A 19,474-nucleotide genomic window follows, 5' to 3' on the forward strand; every position below is an offset into this window, starting at 1 on the left:
TTGTCTGAATACTGTCCTTCTGTCCTGGGCATCAAGCATTTATTTGCTTTTGCTCAGTCACTGCCCTCCCACCTGTAATGATCCATGAGCTGGATTCTCTCCATTTGTTCCACTACCCGGAGTCCAACACCCTTTAGCAAATGGCACCTCTTGCCTCTTTAAATCCCTGCATCACTGGGAAAACTAAAATTATGCTCTTCAAAAAATCCTATAGGGCCAATGTTATAGAGTTATATACTTTTATTTAAAGCACTCTTTTGTTTTAAGAGGTCCATGATTTCTACTTTGTTTCCTAAATGGAGTATTGACAGAGATCAATCATCCAGTAGAACAATCTTTGACATAGCACAGGAACAGCTCTCAATTACACTGGCTACAAAAGTGATGGAAAGCAAAAGTCATCAAATCTGCATGTGGTTTCAAATACAAAATTATTAAATATATAGTTTCAGTGTTTTTATTGAGTTCGTATTCATGATAAAAGTTTGAATCCTCTGCTCTTTCACCTGGGCTGCCAACATGCCGTCCAGACTGAGGGAGACCCGGAAATTTGTGGGCCACGGGAGCCATGGCCACAGCCCCATGACAAGCACCAGAAGCTCCCAGGAGCCCTGGGTGATGCTGGTGACATGCATCACCACAGGATCAACCTGGACAGATATCACCCAGCTTACTTTGGAGAAGCTGATATGAGACACTACCACTTGAATAGGACCCAGAGCTTCCACCCAACTGTCAACCTTGATAAACTGTGGACCTTAGTCAGTGAGCAGACATGGGGAAATGCTGCCAAAAACAAGACTGAAGCTGTTCCTATCATTGATGTGGTGCAATCAGGCTACTACACAGTTTTGGGAAAGGGAAAGCTCCCAAAAGAGCCTGTCATCATGAAGGCCAAATTCTTCAGTAGAAGAGCTGAGAAGATTAAGGGTATCGGCGGGGGGAGGCCTGCATCCTAGTAGCTTGAAGCCACGTGGAGAGAGGTTCATTAAATGCTAACAAGTGCTTTTCAAAATAATAATAATAATAATAATAATAATAGAATCATCTGAACTCTGGGGCACCAAAGAAAGCTTTTATCTTATGGAAGATGATTTTGGCATTTCAGTAGGTCTTCTGTAACTATAGCTCAGTTTTTATACAGTAGAAAATTATACAAATTTGATAGAGTAAGCATTTTCAAGTAATGGGAACTAATTTTTTCCATGTGTACTATTGCATCTTTTAATAGACCATAAAGTTGTAAGCACCATCTGTTAGTTTTGTAACAGACCTTCTTCAACCCCCAGCTAACTTGAATTCCATGTTACTTAATCCATGAGTGGACATGTCATTCAAGCAAGCTACTCAAAGACCTTACCTGGAATTGACATATGAACTTGAGAAGTTCTATTTTTACCAGGTTTGCTAATCTGAGAGAATGTGAATCTGGGCTTTACAGTAGCCCAATAGTTCCTGCCACTTAGAAAGAGTGTCTGAGCGCAAATGTGTGTGCTCATGTGAGGCAGAGAAGAGGAAGAAAGAACGGGAAGGAGAATAACAGTATAGGCTGGGAGGTGAGCAGAGAGGAGAAGAGAGATTTGCCAGCCCTGAGCTTTAGTCCCAACCAGTAAGGTCCTAATCCCTGAAACTCATCTTTTGATCACATGTGAACTACCCCCAGCATCCTTTGCAAACTTAAAATACAATGAACTCCCTTATTTTGGTTAATCTAGTTTAAATCAAAGAGATATTATTAATATATCACATCCATATAGGACACGTTCAGTTCATTATTTTGGGTGGGGGCTGTTTGTTTATTAAATTGCTATTTTTTCATCTGCCGCATTCCATTTGGAAGCACAGCACTGTGTGTTTATATGGCCATCCTCTCTAGTTATTTTCTATAGGGTAGTAAGTACCCAGTTTTATGGGTATATTATCTTCTAGTTGAGACAAATAAAACTAGAATATCTTTAAAATACATAACAAAGAAATAATATTTTTTCTGATTCTTTCTTTCGTATTGGATCTCAAAGCCAAGAGAAGAAAAGTTATCGTCCTTTTCCTCTAGGTGCACGGTTTTGCCTGTATGCGACCCATAGCAGTTGACATGTCGATATACTTGTCTGCCAAAAAAATGTGCAAGGGTAAAGTCCTACCCAAAGTTGCATAGAACCCAACAAATTTATCCTTTAAGACAATCTAGAAAATAGACTTTGTCCATTTTTCTGAGTCTTCCTGATGGAAGCCATAAACTCAGAGTAAACAAGGATTCCCCAAATTGCTATGCTTGAAGTGGCTGCAAAATTTAAGACTATTTCCTTTTTAAACAAGGTGGTCTAACAGAGTCTGGGAGCAAAATCAGACTCCCTGAATAAATACAAGAGAAGCAGTGGAGAGCAATGGGGTCCTAAGCCCAAGAAATTGACTCCACCATTCAGCTACATCTAAGTATGGAAGCCCTTGTTGGAAAAGAAAGCCTACTCTAAGGAGAAAAGTTTGTTGGGTTTTTTTTTTTTTTTAAAGCGTAGCAGTTGACCCGAACACATGTCTCCAAGATACGAATCAGTTTATCTCTATCTCAGCTTTCCCTGAGAAGCACAGGTTCATGAGTTGGAAGTTCTTTCCTGTGGCACATCTCTTCCTAGCAACTCCACAAACCTAAGCCAGTCTCAATAGATGGAGTCATGTCTGCACTTCTTAATCTTCATTCTCCCTGAGAGAGAGAGGCTCCTCATCGAATCAGTCAAGGAAAGCAAAGAGTTGAGGCAGTGGAATTTTTCCGGCACAGCCTTCATGGTGTTTCTCCTCAACAGCAGTGTCCCCGGTCGGTACAGCCCCATGCCTGCATCTCACTCACCCAACAAGCCGCTTCTCTCCTGGCCTCTCTCCTCCACCCTCCCCTGTGCCACACAACCACCTTTTCAGGTTGGCCACAGTCCTGCCTTCAGGATAACCTCCCTTGCTACGGTAAGAGGAGCTTTCTAAAACGCTTTGGGGTTTTTTTCCCCTAAAGGAAAGCAGCAAACGACTGTCCTAATGTTTCACAAAAGACTCTCTCCTCCGTTCTGCTGCAAATTTACACTTTGGCCTCCATTGAGAGAAAACAGCATATAGTGGGATCCTTTTGCGTGTGGACCCTTTCCCTCTGCACGTTAATAGCTGTGTGTCCTTAATATCCCCATGCCTCTGTTTTTCTCATATGTAAATTGGAGAGAGCAGTAATACCTCCAGCATGTAGTTATGCTGACAATTAAATGAATCCATTTATGTCAAGTTTCAACACTGCTTGTCACATAGAAGTGGTCTCTCAGGGCAGCCTCTCTCCATGGCTTCCCTCAATCTCCTGGTCACTGCTCTCTCTACTCTGCACTCAGCACCGACGCCTTCTACACACACCAACCGAAGTTAAAATCCCTAGCTCGTCACTTCAATGGAAATTTACTACTTAACGGTTTAATGCCATTTTGAGAATTTGTGTTTGTCACAGAAACAAAATAAAAATTGACATAGTTAAGAATGTCATCTTTATCACAGAGTTCAGTCCAGAACTTAGAAGCAAACTTAGAGAAGTTATTTTCAAGTTGATATGATTGATATAATGTCAAAACTAGCTTAATTTTTCTGAGTAAAATGAAGGAAAGAGAAATAAAGAAGGAGGGAGGGAGGGTTAGAGAGGGGGAAAGTAAGAAGAAAGGAAGAGGGAGGGTGAGGAGAGGGAGGGGGAGGGGAGGGGAGGAAGGGAGGTAGTAAAACCACTCTCAGGAAAATCATGAAACTACATAAAAATTCACTGTAAAACAATCCCATTTCAAATCCTATTAAACTCCATAGGAAATGACATTTGCTGTAGTAAGAAAAACAGATGGTGGAAGGAGAGAGGAAAATAAAATTCTTTGAAAACCGAGAATGAAAATGCCACTGCTAACACTTTGGGTCCCTCTGACGTGTTCATATATCAAGTTATAGCCTCCAAGACAGTCACTTTCTTCATCATATGCATGCCTTCCAGCCCAAAATAGTCCCACGGGGCTTCTAAAGTAAGACGTGTGTGGTGTTGGGGATGTGTGTTTGTGTGAGGTTGCATGTGAGTTTGTGAGTGGGGCCAGGACAGGGAACAGTGGGGGTCATTCAAGCCCACGAGACAGGCAGCCCTGACCGGGACACTCTGTAGCCTCACAGTGACTCATCTTCCTCTCAGGCACAAGTACATCAAGGCCTCTGTTTTGCTCTGAGCTCACATTTGTCCTCTTTAAACCAATGAGTCATAAGTTGGAAATATGTATAAAAGAAGCAAGAAGAATATGTCACTGAATTATTTCTGGTCGTTCAATATACACATCCTAGGACATCGTGCATTTGAAAGGCAAATTTTTTAATATGAGAGGTACAAAGGAAACAGGATTGGTTCTGTAAGAAAAAAGAAAGTTAGGTGCAAGAAGAAATGGAGCCTGGTAAAACGATTAAGTTTAGGTGAAGATAATCAAAATAGCGCTTCATGTTCTTAAAAGGATAATTTTTTTCGGGGGAAATTGCATAAATTCTTGGTCACTTGAACTAGCAGAGAAATATTCTTGCCAAAGTTGAGGGTGGGAAACAAATGAGACGTGGTCTGTTATAAAGTTGTCGCACCTCTCCATGGCAAAAAATGAGCTTGATATGCGAACAGAATTCTTCTTTTGATGCCTTCCCAGCCAAATCTAAGTACCTGGGAAATCAGAGGATTAAATATTTGAGTTTTATCATGAGAAAATAGAAACCGGGAAGCAGCCATATATAATACTTCGCCTAGTAATTACCAGCGCAGGACCTTTTCACCTACCCACTTAGTCAGCAGTTACCTGTACGTGCCAGGTTGTAAGTATCCCGGGCACTGAGGACATAGCAATGCACAGGCTGATGCTGCCCATTTCCTCATGGACCTTAGGTTTCCCAGGTCAAGGTATTTAGCAGATCATAATAGGAATAATATTTGTGACAGTCAGTGGTATGACTGTCTGGGCTTGGGCAGGGTGGAATATGTGATAGAGACATGAAGATTTGAGATCGAGCTGAAATCCCAGGAGCTAAAGGATGAGAAGGTGTTGGCAAGAACAAAGAGAATATCATTGTCAGTCCCAGTGGCTGGAAGGAATGGGGTTTCTGAGAAACTGAGAGAGGAGTGTTAACGAGAACATGAAAAGGGAGAAATAGAGACACACAGCATGAGGCTGGAGAACAGAGGTCGCATGCAGAAAACCTGCCAGGTCATGCTGAGGGCTGTGGACTCTTTCCAAAGAATAATTACAAGTTACTGGAAGCAGGGGAGTGACACAATCAGATGTGCAGTTTTGAAGATAACTAGCTTTCACGGAAACAATGTGGTAGGGAGATAAGGAGGGAAAAGAGAAAAATGTTTAGAAGCTATTGTATGCCAACATCTTGATCCGAGATGATGGTTGTGGAGATAGGAAATGGAGAAAACGTTGTGATAAATTGTGAAGCTTTTATCAATGAGATAGTGACTGTCTTCATGCCATACAGAGCTGGATGAGAGAGAAAAAAGAGAGGAGAGTTGGGGTCTGTGAACCCTCCTCTGTGAATTATAAAGGAGACTTCCGGGGCGCCTGGCTGGTTCAGTCAGAAGAGCACATGACTCTTGATCTCAGGGTCATGAGTTCAAGCCCCGTGTAGAAATTACTTAAAATTAAATGAATAAATAAACTTTAAAAAAAAAAAAAACATTAAAAAAAGACTTCCTCTCTGTATCACGTATATACTTATATACTTCTACTAGGTTTCCCACCCTTTTTTGTTCCCTTTCCCCCACTATTTTATGTGAAGTGGTACAATCTCTGGTTGGGGTCATGGAAAAGCAAAGGGAGGAATGAATACTGCCCAGGGAGTGTGGCCTGAGCTGGATGTAGTAACAGATAAGATTTGGGTTGTTTCCATTTTGGAAGGCAGTAGGTACATCCTCGGTTATATACGGAATAATTTATTCTGTTACATGCAAGCAATTTTCTCTTTTAGAAGTGTAAGTTTAGAAGGAAGTACGTGTTGATTTTAAGCAGCCAAAGGGTATATACTAATATAGACGTATGTCACTTTTTTGGCTGCCCAGCATCTGACCTTCTTCTGTACATTCAGGAAATTTTATATCTTATGAATCTTTTTTTTTCTTTTTTAAAGATTTCATTTATTTATTTGACAGAGAGAGAGATAGCGAGAGCAGGAACACAAGCAGGAGGAGTGGGAGAGGGAGAAGCAGGCTTCCCGCCGAGCAGGTAGCCCGATGCGGGGCTCGATCCCCGGACCCTGGGATCATGACCTGAGCCAAAGGCAGACGCTCAACGGCTGAGCCATCCAGGCGCCCCTATCTTATGAATCTTGATTGGAGGCATATCCTACCATAGAAGCAGATGATGCCAGATACACAACCAACCCAGATGTTTTTGCAGCTAGTGATGGGCACATTTCCTATGCTGAGCCAATCAGATGTGCCCACCATGTATTATAAATCAGGAATTAACAATGAAAAGAAGGAACAGCTGAAAGTATGCTCTGATGCTGGCAGCAGTGGCAGCATCAGGATCTGTTTCTTGGGGATGGCAGAAACAGGGGATCCCCAGGAGCAACGTAGGTGGGGTGCACATCAAGTTATAGTTCTTGGCAGTAGATACAATTGTGTTTTCTCCTAACGTGTCTTAGGCTGAGGCTCTTGCTGCATCGAACTCAAACCTCTTTGTTCTGCCTTCCCAGTGATTCCGAGACTCTTAATATCCTTTCAATTAATTCCTTTGCTCCATTTGTATCTGGCCTTCCAACTAAAACCCTTAGGGAATACAATAATACTTCACAACACACTCACTGGACTGTTTAACAATCTGAAGAACATTCTCCAAATGTGGATGGTTGATTTAGTGGCCCATTATAGATTTCAGATGATCCGTTTCTTTATGTGATCTATGTCTTCATTCAAGAGTCTCAGTTTTTATTGTCTGCTGTGTTTTGTCACTTCTTTAAATTTATAAAAACAGATCCTTTCCCCCAAATACACATGTGCCATCACCGACATTCAGAAGATGATGGGTAGAGACTTGACTTCAAACTCCAAGGCAATAAATGTGACTCTTTTAGCTGGCATCCCCTTGACACTCATGCCAACAGACATGCTTGCACTCACACTGCTGACATGGAAACTGGCCCCTCGCACCGCCTGCCAGAACCCCAAAGGCACATGACTTCAGAAGGGGTGTTAGCCAAAGGCAACACAGGAGCAGCAATGAGGGGAAAAGATTGAATGTTACCACAAGCCAAAATGGAGATGACCAAAAGTACATAATTCCAGGCTCCAATTCCCACACATTCCTCAAGTGATTCTCTTTTGGTATAATGAAAAATCCACCAGGCAACTGGACATGCCCCTCCACCAGGAGTCTAGCCGAGACTGATAATCCTACAAGCATCACCACAAAAGGGGTCGATGTCCCAGTGACTCCTCCAACATGACCTTGCATTGTTGATAATACCCATCCTCCTCTCCCTTCTTAGCAGAGCAACCTCTGAATGGATTTGGCAAAGATCCATGACAAAGTTCAGCTCTCTATTTTAAAAGGCAACCTCTTATTCTTTGCAGCCAAATTTATTTCATTTTCTTCTGAACTACAAAAAGCTCCTGATATTCCATTAGTTTTAGCTCCAATGTCTACTCAGTGTCAGAGCCATTTGAAGACTCCACTCTGATGTCACGGTTAATGGCCTTGGCATTGCTGGGGCTCAAGACAGCTACAGGAATGAATTGACAGCAAAGACTCTTGGCTAAGTGGGGCCACCCTGCTGGAAGAAATGTTTACAAGAATAGGGGCTCTGACTTTTTAATTCTATATCTAACCCTCTCATTATAGGTGATTTCTGATTCTCTAGTTCCATGACTTCAACTATGATCTGACAACACCAAATATATATTTCAAGCATGGATTTCACCCTTCCATTCTAGAATCTTATGCCCACCTGCTTATTTGACGTATACACTTCAATTCTAACAGGTAGGACAAGCTTAAAATGAACAAAACCAAAGCTTGATTACCCCAACACCTTCCCCCAATCTGTTTCTCCACCTCATTTTAATGGCAGCTCCACTCTGCCGGTTGCTCAGACCAAAAATTTAGTTATCCTTGACTTCTTTCTTATTCTCAAGCTTCACATCCAAACCTTCAAGAAATCCTGTCAATTCTGTCATCGAACTAGATCCAAAATTTTACCAGTGCTCATCATCTCTCCCACCACCACCCTAGTGCAAACTGTCATCACTTCTCAGAGGACTCATTTAAATAACTTCTTAATTGGTCTTTATGATTCAATTTGCACCCCCACCAACCTTCACTAAAATCATTCAGTCTTCCCTTAGCAAAGTTAAACCTCAAGATGTAGGTTCTTGCTAATCAAAACTCTCTTGTGGTTTTTCATCTCACTCAGAATAAAATCTGAAGTTTTTCTCATGGTTGGCAAAGCTTTCCTTGTTATGGTCTTTACTTTCCTCACTCACCCCATACCCTCCCATTCCCCTCTCTCCTTCTTCCCACTCCAGACACACTGGCCTTCTTGCTTTTTCTTGTACATACCGGGCATCCTCCTACCTGACATTCTTAGTGTATTGCTGTTTCATCTTCCTGAAGTGTCCATCTCTAAATTATAACCTGCACCTGTATAACCCTTACTTCTTTCAGGACCTTTCCTGACCCCTACATTTTTAGTATATGTGCTGCCAAAGCCAGCACTCCTGGCCCGTACATAAAATTGCCTCTCCTTTGAGTAACTTTGTAAGCCTCATTATGCTCTATTTTCTTTCATCCCACTTATCTCCATGTTTTTGCTTATGTGTTTATTTTCTGCTGTCTCCCACCAGGTCTTACTTCATGTAAACAAATTCTGCTTATTTGGTTCACTGCTACATCCTAACACCTATGAGAATGTCTATCCATTATAAGCCCCTACTCTATTTATTTCATCTATCTATTTATTTATTGAATAAATAAAGAATGGAGATCTAAGAAGGGATCCCTGAAGGAATATTCATACTTGAGGATTTGGGGAATAATAATAAGAGAAGCTTGTAAACTGAGTAGTCTCCAAAGAGGGGAAAAATAAGCCGGAAGAGTTCAGTGGCCTCGCTGAAGCCACAGGAAGCGACTGTGCCCAGCTGGAGGAAGTGGTGAACACTTGAAAATGCTACAGGGGAGATACTAGTGCAGTGTGAGAAGACTGGAGAGAGACTATTAAAGAATCAGGGAGAAGCAAAAAAGGGCTTCAAAAAGGAGACAGTGATCAACCCTGTCAAACTTTGTTTATGAATTAAGTTACATCAAATGTTCATTGGGTTTAGAAAACAGAGACTTTTGTAACTTTAAAAGAGCAGTTTTGGTGAAGCAGTAAGAATAAGAATCTGACTGCAGTCGTCATAATAAGCTTCAAGGAAAGAGAGAAAGGAAATAATGAGTACCGAAAATTTTCTGTAAAACGAAACAATCGAAGGAGTTGGAGTAGGATGTATGGTCACGTGGGGGCATTTTTCTTTTTTATGCAAATTTTATTGCATCTTTGTCTGCAGGTCAGAATAATCTTATAAACAAAGAAAATTAATTATGCAATAAAAAAGAGGGAATAGTAAAAATAGTATTTTGAGTATTGGATTCCATTTTCCCTTGCCTACTCAAAGACATCATTCTTACCCTTGTCCTTGTCTAAACACATAATTTTTAATTCACTAAATAATTCAAAATAACCCCACCCAAACTTACCATCTTGCTTTTGTCTGCCTTTTCTCTTTTTACAGTTTGTAAACAATTGTAAATCTTGTATACAATTAGATTAGATCAATGTATAACCAGCTTCAGACACTAAGCATATACTAAGTGTGCTGACATTTTCAATTTAGAAGAAATTTTAAAAGAAACTTTAATTTAAAAGAATACTCCTTATGGGTGCCTGGGTGGCTCAGTGCGTTAAGCATCTGCCTCGGCTCAGGTCATGATCCCTGGAGTCCTGGGATCAAGCCCCGCATTGGGCTCCCTGCTCAGTGGGGAGTCGGCTTCTCCCTCTCTCTCTGCCCCTCTAACTGCTTGTGCTCCCTCTCTCTCTCAAATAAATAAATAAAATCTTAAAAATAAAATGCTCCCTAGGACAATTTCATTGATTTCATAATCTGCTAAAAGGTCATGATTGAAAAACACCAACCCAGGGTCTGACAATAAAAAGTGAGTAGCTGATGCAGGATGAAAGACAAAAATCTTTGAAAATGAGGTCAAGGATTTGAGAGACCAGAGTGATGGAAATACACTCAGTAGAGGCATATTGAAATCACCAAGAGTTTGGCAGGATTAATGTTAACAAAAGAGAAGCAATGAGCCAAGTGCTAAATCTGGAAGAATTAAGGTGATGTGGCCCAAATGTCTCTGGATGGCTGCCACAAAGAGGCATGCTGGGCCAGAGAACCTATTTGTGTCAGCTTCCATGAAGTTGGGCATTCTTATTCTGTATACCACACATGGGCGATCACGTAGCTCCCATCCCCTTAATTATCAATTTTATGTAAATGGCTCAAAAAACATATCCCTAATATGGCTCTGTCCTCTAAACCCCAGACTCACAAATGGCTCAAAAAACATATCTCCAATGTGGCTCTGTCCTCTAAACCCCAGACTCACAGAACCATCCGCTTAAATGACATCTTCACTGATTCTCCCACAAGCTCTGAAATTAAATACACCCAAAATTAAAGGAATCACTTCTTTCTTCCTAATTGCTTGAGAAAGAAATCTCAATGCCAACCTTAATTTCTCTATCTCTCTCATCCCACATGTCCGTAAATCACAAATCCTATATATCCCTCAGATCTGTCCATTTCTCCACACTTTTTTGTCACAACTTTATTTCAGGAGCCCATCATTTCTTGCCTGGGTCTCTGCAGCAACTTTCTTATGAGTACCTGTCTCCTCTCTTCCCCTGGTTTCCATGAGGCAGATTGATTAGAGAGGTCCGCTTATTGGATGTTTCTTTTTGTTGTTATTATTCTTGCCACCCAATTTTTCAGTATTTCCAGTTTAAAAGAATTGCCCTATTGTGTGACGCTTGAGGACAGCAGGACTCACTTCCTGTCATAGCAACTGAATGAGGACAGATTTTTTTCTCTCCCCATCTTCCAGTACCTAAAGCACTGGCATGTTTATGGTTGGCCAATTTGACACTTGCACTCCGGACTTTGAATATGGAGTGAATAATGTGAAGGGACAGTTAGCTATGGCATTCAAAAATAGCACTGTTCAGGGGCTGGAGGTGAGAATGGTAGTTTTTTCAGCAAGGCCAGTGCTAGCAGTAACATCCTAAGCAGATTGTTATAACACATCACATTGGCTGTGGCCCCAACTGACTAGACTCCATTGGTTTCCACACATTTTCTGAATCTGGTTCTCCAACTATTCTGTTGATTCTATAAATATTCCCAAACCTATATGAAGTATTCTCCTCTGCTTGACTAGCCACCATCATTTTCTACTGCTTACAATGAAAATTCTGACCATCAGAGGCCAGTTAAGAAGTTACTGTGATAATTTAGGATAAAAGAGGATAGTGGCCTGAATTAAAGCAAGGGTAAAGGATGATGGAAAGTGGGGGGGAGGGTAGACAAATGGGAGTTAAAATTCATAGGAATTTATTGGATATTGGGATAAGGACAAGAAAGTGTCACTGAGGATGGTTTTTAGCCTGGGTAAAGAGGTGTTGTCAGTACTTCCAAACACAACAAAGAATGGAGAAATAATAATAATAAAGGAGTTAGGCAGATGGGAGAAGAGCAGATTTGTGGTGGTGGGAGTAATTACCGTTTCATAAAAGTTGAGTTTGAGACTTTAAGATGACATTATGGGAGACACAGAGTAGACAGATGGCTAGAAGTATGAATCTGTGGGAAAATGTCAAGGATAAAGATAGAGGACTGAAGTCACCAGGAACTGAAATCATGAGAGGAAATGAGATCACTCTGGAAGAGTTCACAGCAGAAGAACAGTGGGTCGAGGATAGACATCTGGAGAATGCCATAATTTAAGAGATGAGCTTAGGAAGAAAAGACTAGAAAATAAATCACATCATTCTGGACCACAGTTCTTTTCCTGATGAGATGGTATGACTTAAATTACTCTTTCTAGTTTCCTTGGACACATAGAGCCCCTTGAAAACAATTTTCTTGTCTTTGGCAGCTCCTTCTCAATGAGCAATGATTTCAAATAATTATTACCTGCCTCAAGTTTCTACCCTAAGATCCAAGCCCTACATTCTTGGCTGGCAACCTCTACCTGAAAAGTCTGAACAGTAACAAAACCCTCTACATTTTAGACAATACTTTCAGAGGGCAAATCTTGAAAAGAAACACAACAAAGGGACCACCTATCTGTCACTAACACTCCCACATAGATCTCTTATAGATACAGGGGTTCTCCATTTTCCCGCAGGCCCACCCAAAGTAATGCCCGTTCTAAAGTAGCAGAGCCCTATTCCATCCATCTAATTAGGTTCTTCTTGACCAACAAGGGATTCTACCACCTCCTCCCTCAGTTTTTAACTTTATTTTTTATCTTTGTTACCTCATATCAAACCAATATCATTGGTTAAAGATGCAGACAATGATGACATAAAAAATTACCTACAGTTACGTAGCCTCCTTTCTGTCTTTCCTTTGGTTTCCAGTAGCCTTCTAGTATTTAACTGATGCTGCAACACAACCAGCTTTCACTGATGTACAGGAGGTGGTAAGAAAGAATATTAATCTATGTTCAGTTCCTCCCTCTTTCCCTTGTCTTGGTGTGGAGGGAGGATGAAGTAGGGGTTGTGTTCTACAGACCTGTGATGATTAGTTTTATGTGTCCAATTGACTGGACTAAGAGATACTCAGAGAGCAAATAAAACATTATTTCTGGGTGTATCTATCAGGGTGTTTCCAGAAGAGATTAGCAATTGAATCAGTGGACTGAGTAAAGATCACCCTCTCCAGTGCAGATGGACATCATCCAATCTGTTAAGGGCCTGAACAGAACAAAAAAGCAGAGGTAGGACAAATTTGCTTTCTGCTTGATCTGGGATATATATTTTCACTCCTGGTTGTCAGGCCTTTGGACTCAGACTGTGACTCTCACCATTGCCCCCCACCCCCCATGGTTCTCAAGCCTTTAGGTTTGGACTGGGACTATACCACTGGCTTTCCAGGGTCTCCAGTTTGCAGATGGCAGATTGTAGGACTTCTTAGCCTCCATAATTGGCTCACTGGCTCATGCGAACCAATCCTTCATAACAAATCTCTTTCTACATATCTGTATATATCTTCTTGGTTCTGTTTCTCTGAAGAACCCTGAACAATACAAGGTCCCAGATAGGACAGAGAATTCCTAACATGTAACAACCCAAGCAGAAATTCATATTACTGTGCTGAGATTCAGATAAAGCAAACACATGCAAGAATATTGAGTTCAGAGTACTCAGAGATTAATATCAAATTTCAAGTCACAGAGGCAAGAGTTTAGGTTAGAAACAAGAAGATTGGAGGAAGAGAAGACAATCCTGGGGATTGTCACAAACCTAGGAAAATGTTTATAATTTATATAAGGATATACAGTAAAATTTGACTTGCTTAAAAGTCAAGAGAATGGGAAATAGCATCAGTGAAACTCTGGACAATATAGGCCAAAGAAGAGGAAGCAAAAGGATTGAGCAGAAGGTCTTTGAAACTTACATAAATAACTTAAGTAATGAGAGAGGGACTTTAAGAAGGCCAATAAAGAAAAGAAAGAGAAGAAAGGAAGTTTGTATCAACTGACACCAATGGAGAGAGACCAAATAAGTTAAGAACTGAAGTAGGACCACTGATTTGACTATTGCAAACTACGTATGTCCTTGTGAATAGCTATTTCTGTACAATGATGAGGATGGAAAGCAGAAATCGGTTGTCAAGTAAAAGAGAGAAGAGGAATTGCAGAGACCAAGCAAACACTACATTTTCAACTACTGTAGTGATAAAAAGAAAAATAATGAAATGATAGCTAGAAAAAGACAGACATGAAGGGAGGTTTGTTTCTTTTCTTTTCTTTCCAGAAAGGGATTTGAATTTTGAATATGTTTTCTGTTACATGACAAATATGATATCCATCTTGAATTGCTTAAACAACAAAGGGAATTCACTGTCCCTTTAAGCAAAATGATCCAGAAGTAGAGTTAGCTTCAGAAATGGTTTGATAAAAGTTTCTGCTTCTCTGGTAAGAACAAGTCACTGGAGTCAGTAGTAGGAACTTCCCTGGAGCCTCATGATTTGCCCAATTAGAGATTGTTAGTGAGACGAGGGGGAAGCCGGCATTAGACGCAGGGAGAAAACCAAAAGGTGATTCCACTCTAGTGTACACCTTTGCTTACAATAGCCAACATCCAGACATACCTTTCATCCCAGATACACACTTCCAAAACTGCATGTGCCTATGTGAAGTATACTCCCTCCCTCCCCAAATGGAGTGAACTCAAAATCCTTTCCAGATACTGTATCTAGGACAAGCCCAGATACAGTCCTCTCCAAGAACACCACTAGTGGCTAAAATTGAGAAGTTATCCACCACACAATATCTAGCATTTATTAGTGAAGGGAAAACATGATAAATACAATAAAACCTCCCACTTGAGAAAAAGAAGAATTGAAATCAACTGTGCTCTCTAGCCATTCCTAAATGGAAAGGTTACTAGGACAACTTTCTGGGGGAATTTCCTTGTCCATTCCCCATCCCACTGCAACATCAGACAGACAATGGTATGGCTGCTATGTCTGACCTGTTTTCTGATAGTGTGAATTTGGGGTCTAGAGTTGAGAAAATAATGGGCTATTTTTAGCCAGGTTTAGTTAGGTTTTATGCGGAAATATGGCTGTCACAGGAAATTAAGAAATATTCTTATCTGTTTGTTTCTAGCACATACCAGGGACTACTAGTTAAAGCCATAGATGTTTTCTAGGAAGAACTGCTAAACCCAGACCTGGGCCTAGAAATTTCTGTTTCCTACTATGCCAGCATTGGTTTCTACCATACTACTAGTCCTCAGTATAATAGTTTCCACCCCAAATCATATGACTGACAAGGCAAATATAATGTGTTCCTTGCCTCCCATGGCTGCATCCCAGGTATTTCACCAAAACAGGAGTGACTTTTACCTTCTGACAGACAGTGAAGCCTCAACAGAGGAACTAGGAAGAAGATTGGAAAATCAGTCCCCTTCTGTACCTCAAATTTATCTCTTGCTAAGTCCTCTCCCTCTTTTTGTTTATATTAACCTCAGCTTGGGGCCAGAAAATAGGCATTCCAGCCCTATGAGAAACCAGATAACTAGATTCGAAGTCATTGTTGATAACAGTCTACAGGCAGAAGACCCTCCTTAACAAAACCTATTTTCTCTCCTCTCAACCTTCAGCAGCCTAATTTCAGAAGCAGATCTCATTGTCATAGGACATTACTGAACATTAAAAGACTTCAACACACTTCAGCATTCTGACCTTTCTTACAGATCTTCATCCCAAAGCCCAGAAGGTCATGATTTGGAAAACTCCTTTGTAACTACAGATAGAAAGCCAACTGTCCAGCACAAGACAGAGCAGTTCTCTCTTTAGTCCTTCCTTGGTTCAGCCAGTTCCACATTTTTACTCATAACACCCAATTTTCTATTGCAGAGGTCAAGATTAGTCAAGTTCAGTAAGATTCATTATGTTGCAACAATAAAGGGTTTGGGTTTTTTCTTGTCTTGTTGGTTGGTTGGTTTTTGTATGGTTATCTCATGCATTTGAAAAAGCCCAAAGACAATAGGGTCTTTAGGTAATTTTTGATCATGTCTCCATTCTTCTGCCTCTCTCTTGAGTCTGCTCATCTCTGTGCAGAAAGTCCATCCCTGGCTGGCTGGTTATAGTAATGAAAGATATGTAGGTTTCACATCTGCATATCACAGAGACCTTGAATTCCCACAACATTCTCTGGAATTCAATTAGATCTGTGATTGTCACAAATCTGCCACTGAACTAATCTCTAGGCCCAGGAGGACAACATGAGCTGAATAATCAAACCTTGACAACATTCTCCAGAACTGAGTTCTTCCACTCAAAGTTGCATAGACCCTCAAAATCAGAAATTAGAAGCTGGAAGATGTGGGCGCCTGGGTGGCTCAGCTGGTTAAGCGACTGCCTTCGGCTCGGGTCATGATCCTGGAGTCCCGGGATGGAGTCCCGCATCGGGCTCCCTGCTCAGCGGGGGGTCTGCTTCTCCCTCTGACCCTCCCCCCTCTCATGTGCTCTCTCTCTCTCATTCTCTCTCTCAAATAAATTAAAAAAAAAAAAAGAAGCTGGAAGATGTAATAAAACTACAAATTTGGGGAACAATTAAGTAATGCCTTTTTTTCAAAAAGGAAAAACTGAACACATAGTAAAATAGGATTTACTCAAAGGAGGAAGATCCTGTCATTGAAAGAAGACATAAATCAAAAGTTAAGTGGGAAGGATTATCTTTAGGTAGGAGAAAGGCACCTCATACTGCAACATGTTAGTTAATTAATAATCTTGATTGTATTTTACATGAAGCATCCCTACTACCTACATTTCCAAAGCCAACCTGTCTTGCCTGGAAACACAGTCATCTTGGATTTTAGTTCAACTGAAATTTTCAAGACACTTGTAGATGCACATGCAGTTGTAAGATAAATAAATAAAATATAAATAAATAAATAAATTGCAAAGAGATGTGGTGTATACTTTACCCTGTTTCCCCAACAGTGACATTTTTATAAAAACTATAGTAGAGTATAGTAGACAAGATATTCACATTGATATAACCCGCCACCTCTCTTGGATTTTGAAACCAATTTGACACTGTAACTGATTCCTACTTCAGAAGTGGAGAGCATATAGTTCACTTGAGGAAGTTTTTGTCTGACAGCCTTTACTGCTTTTGAGGAAAGATGGTCTTTAGATAATAAGTATATTGGGAAAAATGGGGAAGAAGGAGATTGTGGTGAGTCATACTGAAAAAAATTAGTATTTTTCAGGAAAATATTTGCATACATAGTAGTCCATATTAAGACACTAAAGATTTATATATATAAAGAGAGTGTGTGTATAAAATATATATATATATACATAAAGTATATATATATATATAAAGCCTTTCTAGTAATATATTATATATATATATATATATATATATATATATATATACACATAGCTTTTCTAGTAATAAGCCTGAGAAAATGTGATAAAAGCAATTATAATAGCATTTCAGAATGGGCTAGCTCTAAATCAAGGTGATTAAAACAGATTATTTCCAAGTTTTCATTAAATTACTTATAATTACTTTGCCTTGCTTAAAATTTCTTTATTCATGTAGTCCAAATTCATTAAAAATACCATTGTATTTTAGCGCCAAAATAAATGCAAAGAGTGAAACAAAAACTCTACCATGAATGAGGTTTGGCAAAACAGTCTTTTAAAAAAAAATGTGACAAATGACAAATGACATTTTTCATCCAATGTAGCAATAAGATTCTGCAGAAAGTTTTATGTTGCTTCATTAAAGGATGTGAATGCATCTATAGAAATGGTCAGTCTAGGGCTTCAGTAGAATTTTTAAATAAAATATTATCATTTAACAGTACTTGAAACAAAAGAAGTCCTAACTTCTTATTAATTTTATACTCTCCCAATTTTGTATCTTTTAAATCTATTTCTAAATTAATTCTATTCAATCAAAAGTATTTATCCAGACCTATTATATGACTAGATATGACCTATTAAGACCTGTTCTATAGCTTTGCCTGGATTCTGGGAATCTACTGGAAAACAAAACCAACATAGTACTTCTGATAATTGGCTTACATGTAGGAAAAAAAGCAAAAGTTTTAGGGAAAAATAAAAATTTTCTCTCCAAAATTTCTCAAGTATGAAAGAATATCTGAGCAAAACTTTATACCTATTAGGAGAGACCCTTCTGTTACTATTATTTAACTGTTCTTCTGAATGGTTAGCTCCCTGCCACCAGAATTCACAAGGCTCTTTAAAGCACATATAGGGATGCCTGGGTGGCTCAGTCAGTTAAATCTCTGCCTTCAGCTCAGGTCATGATCTCAGGGTCCTGGGATCAAGTCCCGCATCGGGCTCCTTGCTCAGTTAGGAGCCTGCTTCTCCCTCTGCCTGCCACTACGCCTGCTTGCGCACTCTCTCTCTCTCTGACAACTAAATAAATAAAATCCTTAAACAAATTTTTAAAAATAAAGCATATATCATTGCCTTGAAGCCCACTCCATGAGATTCTGGTGATTTTTCAGGAAGCCTTAGAACAGCGACCTTTCTAAGAAGCAGTTTCAGTTGAATCCTGGAGTCCCTCTGCTTTTCCAACATCTATTTGGCATGTTGTTGAACCAAAGTTGACAGTCAGGCTTTTCCTGTAGTTTCTCTCCCAAAATCATTTAGGAAAATAACAGATTTAACTGACATACAAAAAGAGGAAGACCTATAAAAAGTTTTACATTCAAGCAAGGCATCCATTCAAACTAAATACTGCATTCACATTTTAAAGCCCTTTAGCTAACCTAATGGCTGTGATTTTTTTTTTTTCCTCACAGACCATTTTATTCAATGTAGGACTCCAGCCTAAACCATCTCTCTGGTCTTCCCTTCCTAAGCTGGCCTTTTCTTTTCTTTATCCATCCCTCTGTGTAACCCCTGATGTTTCTCACTCTCTTTAGCCTCCTGTCCAAACTCAGTTATAGGCCTACCTTTGCATCATGCAAATTTATCAGATCCTACATAATCCTTCTCCTCTAAAATATGATCATGGCCCTAAACAGCAAATTTGCCCCTCCACTATTACATCATGGGTATTTTGAGAGAGAGAGAGAGATCTGTAGTTAACATGAACCAGTTGCTTGATTATACTTCTAGGTGAAACAGGTGAAAATATGCCCATTGGCTAATTGAGGCAGAGGCAGTGGAGAGTGGACATTTCTCTCCGGTGAAGAGACTTCAAAAGAATCAAACGAAAGACATCAGGGGACAGTAAAATAAGTTGAAATTTGCCTTCACCATGATCCCTGCCACTCCACTGTTTTTTGGACACTGTGTGCCTCAAGTGGGAAGTAGGACTAGAAAAGCATCAGTCACTCTGGCTGGCAGTCCCTCCCAGTGTGGGAGGTGAGGAGATCACAGCCACACGCTGCCGTGGCAGAAGAGAATGAATGCAGTACAGAGGAGGGGTGCTAGCAAGGCTCGTGGTTAAGTTAGCGCTGGGCTTGGCTACAAATAACAGACAACCCAACAAACAATGCCTAAAAGGAGGGGTGAGTGTCTCTCAGATAATAAGAATCCCGCTGCCCTCAGAATCAGGATGTCGCTCTTGTTGTCTTCTGTCATTTTTTAGCATACAACTTTCATCCTCATGGTCACAAGACAGCTGCT

The 19,474-nt window shown here is 40.2% G+C and overlaps 1 pseudogene; it reads left to right on the forward strand.

Annotated features, from left to right (window-relative positions):
* The first annotated feature begins 519 nt into the window (after positions 1-519).
* Positions 520-967, forward strand: LOC110587740 (annotated as a pseudogene).
* The last annotated feature ends 18,507 nt before the right edge of the window (positions 968-19,474 follow it).

The sequence above is a fragment of the Neomonachus schauinslandi genome, chromosome 3 (genome assembly GCF_002201575.2).
Source record: "Neomonachus schauinslandi chromosome 3, ASM220157v2, whole genome shotgun sequence".
Classification (NCBI taxonomy): domain Eukaryota; kingdom Metazoa; phylum Chordata; class Mammalia; order Carnivora; family Phocidae; genus Neomonachus; species Neomonachus schauinslandi.